Here is a 9882-nt window from a genome sequence, read left to right as displayed (position 1 = left end):
GTACTGAACTTTAGCTGTACACGTTCGTTTCTAAACCTCATCTACAGTATATAATTAGGGTTGTAAATCTCAAGCATTTTTTGGATACTTTTGGCAACCTGAACAGTACTCATTTTTTTCTAAGACTGTTTATTTTGTTTTTTCATTCTTGAGGAGAGAACATCCAAGTATATAGCCTAACCACGAGTGCATGTGCTTATGAGAGAAGGAGAGTAACAATGAGTGTTTACTCGGGAGTTATAAGTGTAAGTGTATTGGCGGATCGACAACGGAGTAGTTTCAGCATATATGCCCTTGCTATATGAGGAGTGAGATTTGTGTTTACTTCCTCTCACGACTTCCTATAGCCGAACCAATGCATCGTCATGACAGCTAAGCTGCTCTCCTCCCACATATTCTTTGAATTGTTGGAATCACCTTATTATTTTTATTTTATTTTTTACAGACCGGCAGGTCATATTTTATACAATTATAATTATATATCTAAAGTCACGTTCATTATTTTGTATATATACTTCCCTTTCCTTTTTTTAATATGGTGCACTGAGCTTTAAGTTCTAAAGGCAGGTTTACTGATGTGCTCCCGCAAGCATTTCGATCAGATATATTCTTCCTTGTCTTATTATTATTATCCTTAAGCCTTCATTCTTAAATATCCCAAAAGTTTTATAATAATTTAAAAAAAGGAGAAGAAATGTGTGAATAATACATCCAGTGAAGTCACCAATAGATACTAAGTATATATTCAAAAATGACAAACAAATAGACAAAAAGACAAACAAACGTTCTTTTAATTAATATATATATATATATGTTGCCATTAAAGTAAGGAATCTGTTAACATGCTAAAAAGACTACTTAATGTGCATTGTGCAGAATAACTGAATTAGATTGTTAATGTGCATAATAGCTGATAAAGGTCGTTGATGTGCAAAATCATTGAAATCATAGATTTCACATTATCTGCCAATATCCATTGCAGAGACACAAATTGATGCTCATCCAATGGGATATGCAGCATGTCCAAAGAGCTTGATTTAGAGTCAGCAACCTTCATGTATTACAATCAGGGACGCCATTGACTGTAATCCCGGCTCACAGGTTGACTTTCGTACCAATGTGACTAACAAACGGTTGGAACCCACTGCCAACTAAATTACTATCATCAAAGACGCCATCCACTATTGACACGGTTGATATCCCAACCAAAATGTTATTTTTACAAATTGCGTACATTAAGTAGTTGAGATGGAAATATCAATTTCAAAAGCTGTTTAATACATTACCGTTTTAAATGCACAAGGTCGCTGGTATCACTCTAGTACCGGTATACTGAATAACAATACATTCACATTTATACTGTATTACGTCATAGAGGTTGCAGTCATAGACAGTGTGGACGGGTGGGCAAAGTCCCTCTACCCTCAATATTTATTATAGGTATTGGTTTAAAAATTATGTGAAAATGGAATATCTATCTTTTGGTAATTGCTATCTGAAGATGATTTTTATCTTCCAAAGCCGTTTTATATATCTTTTATTCTTGAAGAGACGACAAATACTAGAAAGTAATCATTAGTTTGTAATAGACAAAGAGTAACCCTGCGGATTTGTTATCGATTAATAATTTTAAGTCCTTGTTGGACTCGGGGTAGAATTGAAGATTGAAAATGAGGGAAATTAATTATCTTATTCTTGCCTATATCATTGCTAGATAAGGAGTGGGATTTGTGTTTATTTCTCTTATCTCATAGCTGCTCAAAGCTAATTTAATGAACCGTCATGAAGTGGATTTTTCTTGTTAACAATTTGATCAGAATTTTATAATTTTCAAAGCTGTTATCGTTATTAATATATTAGTAAAGAGAGAACATATAGGTATAAAGTTATTACTAGTACGTGAAAGACAAAGCGAAACACAGATAATGATAATTGATAATTTTTTTTTTTAATGGAAAAGGAATTTATAAGTCTCAAAACCTGCACATAAGGACTATTACTTAACATCCAAAAAGGGATGCCTAAAAAAATTTATGGAAAAACTATTTTAATTGTTGTCCAAACAAGGAAAAATTTGATAAGTCCTCCTTTGAAATGATATTTTTGAAATAAAAAATGGGGGTTTGAGTCTCAAAATTTGTACATATATCCCCCTGTAATTCGTCGAAAGTATGTTATAGAATAAAATAATAGTATGTCTAAAAAAACAATCAAAAAATGTCGTCACACTACATTCAAAACGAGAGGCGCGCCATTTTCTACTTTTTCTTATGAATCTAGGTACAAATATTAATAATAAAAGTACTTCTTATGTAAAAAATATAATAAGATATTATTATCTCGATCATCATGAGCGTCCTTAGCAAAAACAAGTTCAAATAAATTAGATATTCACGGAGATATTCGTGGACATATAGTGAATATGAGCGTCTTTCAATCGTAATGAATTCATATGCCTTTGAACTACCAATGACTTTAGTAAATTTTTATTACTTTGTACATTCATCTTGTGATGCCTACGAAGGATATTTTCAGCCAAATGCAAGCTTCTCCGTCCAACTTGAGACAATAACAATGCTCCCGCTATGACGATTGGTGAATAAACTACAAATTGTGTCGTTAGACATTTCATAGAAAGTGATCAATTTACAAAGTAATTGAAAGTTGTACACACAAAATTAAATCTATAATTTTTGAATATACAAATAAAACTATATTTTAGCTACCATCAAAAATAATAATTTTACCCATAATCAAGGAAAGAAGATATAGTAATCTTCGAAAAAAATTATCAAAAAGCGACCCCTGATAGAAAATAAGAAAATGAATGACGCTTATTTATTTGTATATATTAGGGACATGTATATTTTACATACATAATATTAAAGAAATGTAGCATCTACCCTCATCTGAATATCAAACTCTTGACTCCTTAAGCAGGGTCGTCCGCACAATTATATATATATATATTTTTTTTTTTGGGGGGGAGGGTTGTTTTTTTGGATTTCTTTTGAAAAAAAATCACAAAAATTAGTTTTTTCTTGAAATTTTAAATTTTTAGGCAAAAAAATTAATAAATACATTGGTATTGAAAGTAAATTTAATTTTTTGGAAAAAAATTTTAAAAATCCATGGTGATTCACAAAAATTATTTTTTTTAAATTCTAAAATCCAAGAGTATTTAAAGAAAATTAAGTTTTTTGGGAAAAAATTTAAAAATTCATAGCGATTCACACAGATTAAGTTTTTTGGAAAAAAATTAAAAAATCCATGGTTATTTAAATAAAATTTAAATTTTGGAAAAAAATTTAAAAAATCCATAGTCATTCACATAGATTAATTTTTTTGGAAAAAAATGTGGAAAAATTAAATTTTTAGGAAAAAAATTCTAAAATCCATAGCTATTCACATAAATTACTTTTTTGGAAATTTTATATTTTTTGGAAAAAAATTTAAAAAAATCCATGGTGTTAACAAAAAAGATTTTTTTTGGAAAAAAATTTGACAAATTAAATTTTTTGGAAAAAAATTCAAAAATCCATAGCTGTTCACAAAAATTAGTTTATTTTAGAAAAAAAATTTAAATAATGAAATTTTTAGGAAAAAAATCCTAAAATCCATAGCTATTCACATAAATTACTTTTTTGGAAATTTTAAATTTTTGGAAAAAATTTAAAAAATCCATGATGTTCACAAAAATGATTTTTTTTGGAAAACAATTTGACAAATTAAATTTTTGGAAAAAAATTCAAAAATCCATAGCTGTTCACAAAAATTAGTTTTTTTTGGAAAAAAAATTTGAAAAATGAAATTTCAAATTTTTTTTGAAACAAATATCGTAAGTCCATGGGTATTTAAAGATAATTAATTTTTTTGAAAAAAAAAATTAAAAAATCCATAGCAATTCACAGAAATTCCTCATTTAAAAGGGGGGGGGGGTGAGACATAAAATCTGGGGGAGCATGCCCACTTTTTAAGGGTACACATGCTACTCCTATTCCTATGCTTTGATCTCAATTTAGATAATGAAATGTTGAGATAAATAAATAAATTAATCTTCATTGATATCAATGACTATATTTGAAAATAATGAGACTTGCCTCTATATTAAAAATTAGAAACTGAAAATTAACGTAGAAGAGCAGCTTAGCTTTCATGACGTTTAATTAAATTAGTTGCAAGCGGCTATGAGATGAAGCATACAAACATAAAACCGACTTATCTAGCAATGATTTGGGCAGGAATTACTAAAATGTTGATCCTTGATTCTACTCCAAGTCCAACAAGGACTTAGACTTATAACTCCACAACAAATAAGTTTCTTTCGTCATTATGAACCATTATGATAACAGTTTTGAAAATAGGTTGCGACCAATGTTAATAGAAATACAAGGTTAGAACATAATTTAATCGGGCTTGCTAGAATTTTCAATCTGATGTATCGTACCGACTACTGGGCAAGAAAAACAGATTTTGACAAAAAAACGTAACCACTCATCTACTATGACATCAATATTAAAAGCGTGGTGGAAGTCAAAACTCGGTTGTTGATGCGTTATGGTATAACCTTGTATTTAAATTAACCTTAGTTGCAGCTACAAAAAGTCCCACGCTCTGTCATTGTCATATTTTTTCACCTGGGTATATCAATGATCCATGGAAGGCACAAAATGATCATTATAGAGCCTTCTACAGATAATTTATTAGAAAATATGTACTGTTTTTAATTCAATGAAAAATTAATATACATAATTATGTTCGGCTTGACCTCAACAAGATATATGATACATAATTATAAAGAAAGCTTTTTTAAGTATCTAACAAGGTTAAAAAATAAGAGCACAGATAGCTTAGTCAAGGTAAGATTTGCATGAGAGAGAATAACCTCATATATATGTATTTTGTGTACAAGGGACATCGTTTATAAATAAATTGTACAAGTTGCAATTTCTTTGTTTTAACATAAATTATTTAATTACAAGATTGATCATTTTAATGATCAACTATATATTGAACCTATAATTTCTTTTGATCTTTTAAAATTACTTGGTTATTTTCTATCTATGAGGAATATAACTGTGGGCATTTGAACTTGTCAATGTGCCCCAGAATACTTATATTTTAGTCATTTGTATTGAAATAGTCAAAAATGGCACTATTAACATATTGATCATCCATGGAATATTCAATTGTTACATGATTCTCTTCTCTTGTACCGTAAATACTTCATTTAAAATGATTCATTACATTTTTTGGTTGCAACTTTTATAATTTTCTTGAACATGTAATAACTTGTTCAAAATCGTAAATTGTATATATTTTTTTTTTTTTTGTAATAAAAATACTTTGCTACCACTTTCGGAATGATTTAAAAAGATATTCAATAAAACCTGTATAGAACCAATACAGCAAAAATTTAATTTTAAATAGCAATGAAAAAATTGTTATTTATTATATATAAAATCATTTAATATACATTTAAAAAATATGATGTATCGTTGATTATAACATTATAGTATTCATTTGGATCAAACTGTACTAAATACAAATTAGTATTCAGCTGGCTGACTTTAATTGGGCTCAGTTCAACATTTAACTTGTTCTCTAGTTAACCCAATGTTAATGTAAGGGTTCATTTTAGTTAATAAATTATGTTCAGTTAAGAAAACCTGCGCAACCGCTGGGCCGGGATGTATTTTTGGATTTTTTTTTTCATTCAATAGTTTGAGGAACTTCCACCTGAATATGTACGAAATACGAATAATCTGTAAAGGATTCAGTTCTTTTGTTTAATCAGTTCTTTTAGTGAATCAGTTCTTTTGATGATTCGTTCTTTTAAACACTCCATTTTTTAGTGAATCAGTTCTTTTGTTATAACAGTTCAGTTGAATGATATATTTTAGAAATCTATTACGAGTCCCAGCACGATCCCATAAATGATGATCATTGTTGTAACATGTAGGATTCAATCCAGAGTTGAACTTGAAGTTATGGAGAGTAAGGGATCCTGGAAAATGGAGTGAGGGGCCTGAGCAATTTGCTTGGAGTTATTATTTACGTAGATTTGAATTGTGAAAAGAGGAAGGGAAGACAAAAGGGGATTATGGAATTAATGATTGTCGATGGATAAGGAGGAGTAGGAGTGAGTAATTCTACTGATAGACAATAAAAAGAGGAGTAGTGACGGGATTTACATGTATTTCCCAGGGTATATCAACAGATTGGGATTCCATTTCTACTCACTATTAAAAATTTATCATGATGTCATTTCTAATCCATAAATACCATAAATCATTCGTATCCGTCTCCCATCCATCACTCATCTCCAGTACCGAGTGCCCACTCCCAAGCCCCCTTTTACAGCCCTACACAAAAACTACTTACTAGTGTAGTAACATAAACTGTATGACGTTGTTAAATATCCTGCTTCAAAGTGGGAATAAAAGACACGGGGTGAATTTACTGAAAATTAAGTTACCGGTCACGATTCATTAGAAGGTATCACTTGGTGTCATATTTTCGATAACACGCAACCTCGTCAAATATTCAAACTACTATCTCCCTCAGTAAAATTGTAATTTATCCAAGGAGAGAATAGGATTGTAATCTCTCCTAGAAGAATCAACAATTCTACTGGATTTCAACCTTTATTTTGAAATATATGTTTCTCTTCTTTTTTTTTTATTGATTTTCAAGTTTATAAAAGTACTTTTACATGTATATCATTATGTGTGGGGGGGGCAGCTGACATAAATTTATCTGATATCAAGTGTTGATGTTTCTTCTTCTTCTATCTTAGTCAATATTCTGTACGTTGATTAGTTAAAGTGGAATGATTGAATGATTTTTGCATAGTTCTTTAATAATTGTCTAATTACCAAGGGATTTTGGGTTTTTGTTTCAATTTCTTTCGGAGGAAACCCCAAACTTTAAACCGAGTAGTAAAACGTGAACCCACGTGATCAATAGGTAAAAAATGTTTCGGTGGACAGAAACCCTTTTTGATCCCCTTGGAACTATTTTGTTAATAAAAATAATAAGTTATCTCTAAGATTTTTGAAGATGCTCATTCGAGATCAGGAAGACGGAAATTGAATAGTGGAGGATAAGGGGACTTTGATCTTTTTGGAGATGAATGATAGCTTTAAACTTCATTTTGGAGAGCTTAAGTTGAAATATGACTCAAACTGTTTGGCGTTTCGTGGTAAGAATGAGATGCTCCGTAGGAAGACAATTTGATCTTTAGTTTTTCTTAGATTTTCAGATTCATGAACTTACTTGTTCGTAATGTACTTATTATCGCTATCGGAGAGGATCATTTTATGAAAAATCTACCTACTATGTAAAAGACGTAAAATTGATCAGTCTCTAACTATAAAAAAATAATTTAAGCAATATATCGGCAATACTTATATATGTACATAACTACTCAGTTTTGAATCGAAAGTTGATCACGTTTCCAAAAAAAGGTCATTTTTAAAATAAAATTGGACATTTCTATCTAAACAAAACGTCAATAGACAAGTATTATTAAAAAAATCCATAGTCATTCTCAAAAAAGTAAATTATTTTTTAAATTTTAAAAATTCACAACAAGTCACAAAAAATATTAAAAATTATATTTATAAAATAAAAATTTTGAAAATTTTTTAATATACTAAATTTTTTTGAGAAAAATTTCAAAAATCCATAATTATTCACGGAAAATTACAAGTTTTTTTTTGAAAAATTAGATTAAATATTAAACTTTTACATAAAACAATTAGGGGTCTTACAGCCCTTCGAGCTCCCCTCCTGTGGACGCCCCTGAATTACTCCTATGTCTATCCTCTATTCTGCTCTGAGTCTAACAAGGTCTTACACTTGAGTTGTAGGGAGACGGAGGATTCTATCCCCTACAATGAAAATGTTCAAAAATCATCCCGTCAAGGAATTTTTTTAAGGTACATGACCAGAGAGTATCTGAACTCGTAACATACATTCCATGCATACTTAAAAATTGGTGTACTGCGGTTCATACTGAACCATAAGTTAAGTGGTCCGTCCAAGCCCTAATTAGTATAAATATATATTGTACTATTGTATTAGGCCTTATTTAGGACTGAGGAATGCAATCCCGTCCCGTAAAATTATAATGCATATGTTTTGCTTTATACCCAATAAACCACAGGGCATCAGCCCATTCATTATTCATATTTATGCCACAGCAGTCCCAAATTTTCTGTTAAAGGTTATCAATTCAAAAAAAGTATTTTATTATTGATAGTATATTTATTTATTGGCTATATATATGCACATATTGCGTTAAAATTGCAATTTAACTTACTGTATTTTCAAAATTTTATCGGGGGAGAAACCTTCAAGCCCCCAATAATCAGAACCCATCGCTGACAATTTCCCTACTTTGATTTTACAACTTGAGCACTGTTTATAACTCCCGAGTAAACCCTCATTGTTACTCTCCGTCCTAGTAATTACTTTAAACTTGCAGCGTGCGGCTGTTGTTAAACAACGAACTTTGAGTGCATATTTAAGAATGACGTTGTTTGTAGGTTTGATGTCGATCAACAAAGTATTTATTCCAGAACTGTGGAAATGGCAGAGTGTTCTTGTTACGATCTGAACCGGACGAGACAATCTTGAAATTACAAACTTCTTAAAACAAGAATGGGCTCAATTGAGCGAGACACCAACACATTCTCTTGTAACACAAAATCCAAGCTGAGGTACAGGATCCTCAAAATCTTCCCAAGGATACCGTCATCAAGACCTGCACCCGTTGCCGAGGTCGAGTCGAGCCTGTTGTTGACGCCAAAGGTAATTGTGACATGATGTTATAATTATCAAATAACTTTTATTTGAGAAATAGGGCTTCAAATAATGCTTTGATATAGAATTACTGACAATTCTGTCGTTTTTATCTTTTGAATGATGGTTTGAGTTTAAAAAAGAACTTTAAACTTCATACACCATAAAAGTCAAAACGAGTAATTCCTTTTCATTTCTTGTATCGCGTAGTTATTTTTATTGTATAACGCCACTTTTCTTCTAAAAAGAAACAAAAAAAAACCCAAAATCATATTGTAGTTAGCCAAATAAGTCAGTTATAACAATACTGCTATTTATCTCTTGAGTCATTATTTACATACTTTATATATATTTCATAAAGTTAAAATCTTACATAGTATTTTATTCAAAAGTGTATTAGAATACTGCTTAGTAATATTTTATTAAAAGCGTAGCTATAGATAGTATTTGTGTATGATGGCCAAAATTTCCTCATAGAAATAATAAAATGACCATTACATACATATATAAAGGAAGAGGGGGCAAGAAGAAATTGTATTCCTGTTCTTTTGGAAACAAAACATAAGTATAGAATAACTTAATACTTAGAGTATTTACCAAAAATAATAAATCATTAAATACCCATGACGTATTTAGTTAGACGACTGAATCGACATCTGACAACAGAATACATTAGGTATTTTTGTGTTAGTGAGGTAACGCCGTGCTATGCAGAAATAAGTGACAATGAAGAACAAAGGACATTTAAAAATCATGTGTTATTAATTCATATTTCTTGTAGAGAGTTTCCATTATTATATAAATTGTAATTCATTTTTTCCCCTTGAATCGATAGTTCATCCTTAACGATATTAGTTTGTAACTGTCTAGTCCAGTCCATAGAGATAAATTACAAAGAGTGCTTACACTCAGCAAAAGCAAGGGGACTTTTTTGAAACTGAAAGTTAGTTGACTAAAACAATAGAACCTACAATGGGCACTCGTTAAAGCAAAACCTAAGGTTATGGCCAATTATATATTTTTTAGGTTTTGGGTTGTTTCTTTGACCCCGACTCTTCATAATTTAATGGCCTC

The sequence above is a fragment of the Lepeophtheirus salmonis genome, chromosome 13 (genome assembly GCF_016086655.4).
Source record: "Lepeophtheirus salmonis chromosome 13, UVic_Lsal_1.4, whole genome shotgun sequence".
Classification (NCBI taxonomy): Eukaryota; Metazoa; Arthropoda; class Copepoda; order Siphonostomatoida; family Caligidae; genus Lepeophtheirus; species Lepeophtheirus salmonis.
The sequence above is the reverse complement of the archived record's forward strand: the minus strand, read 5'-3'. Positions refer to the sequence as shown.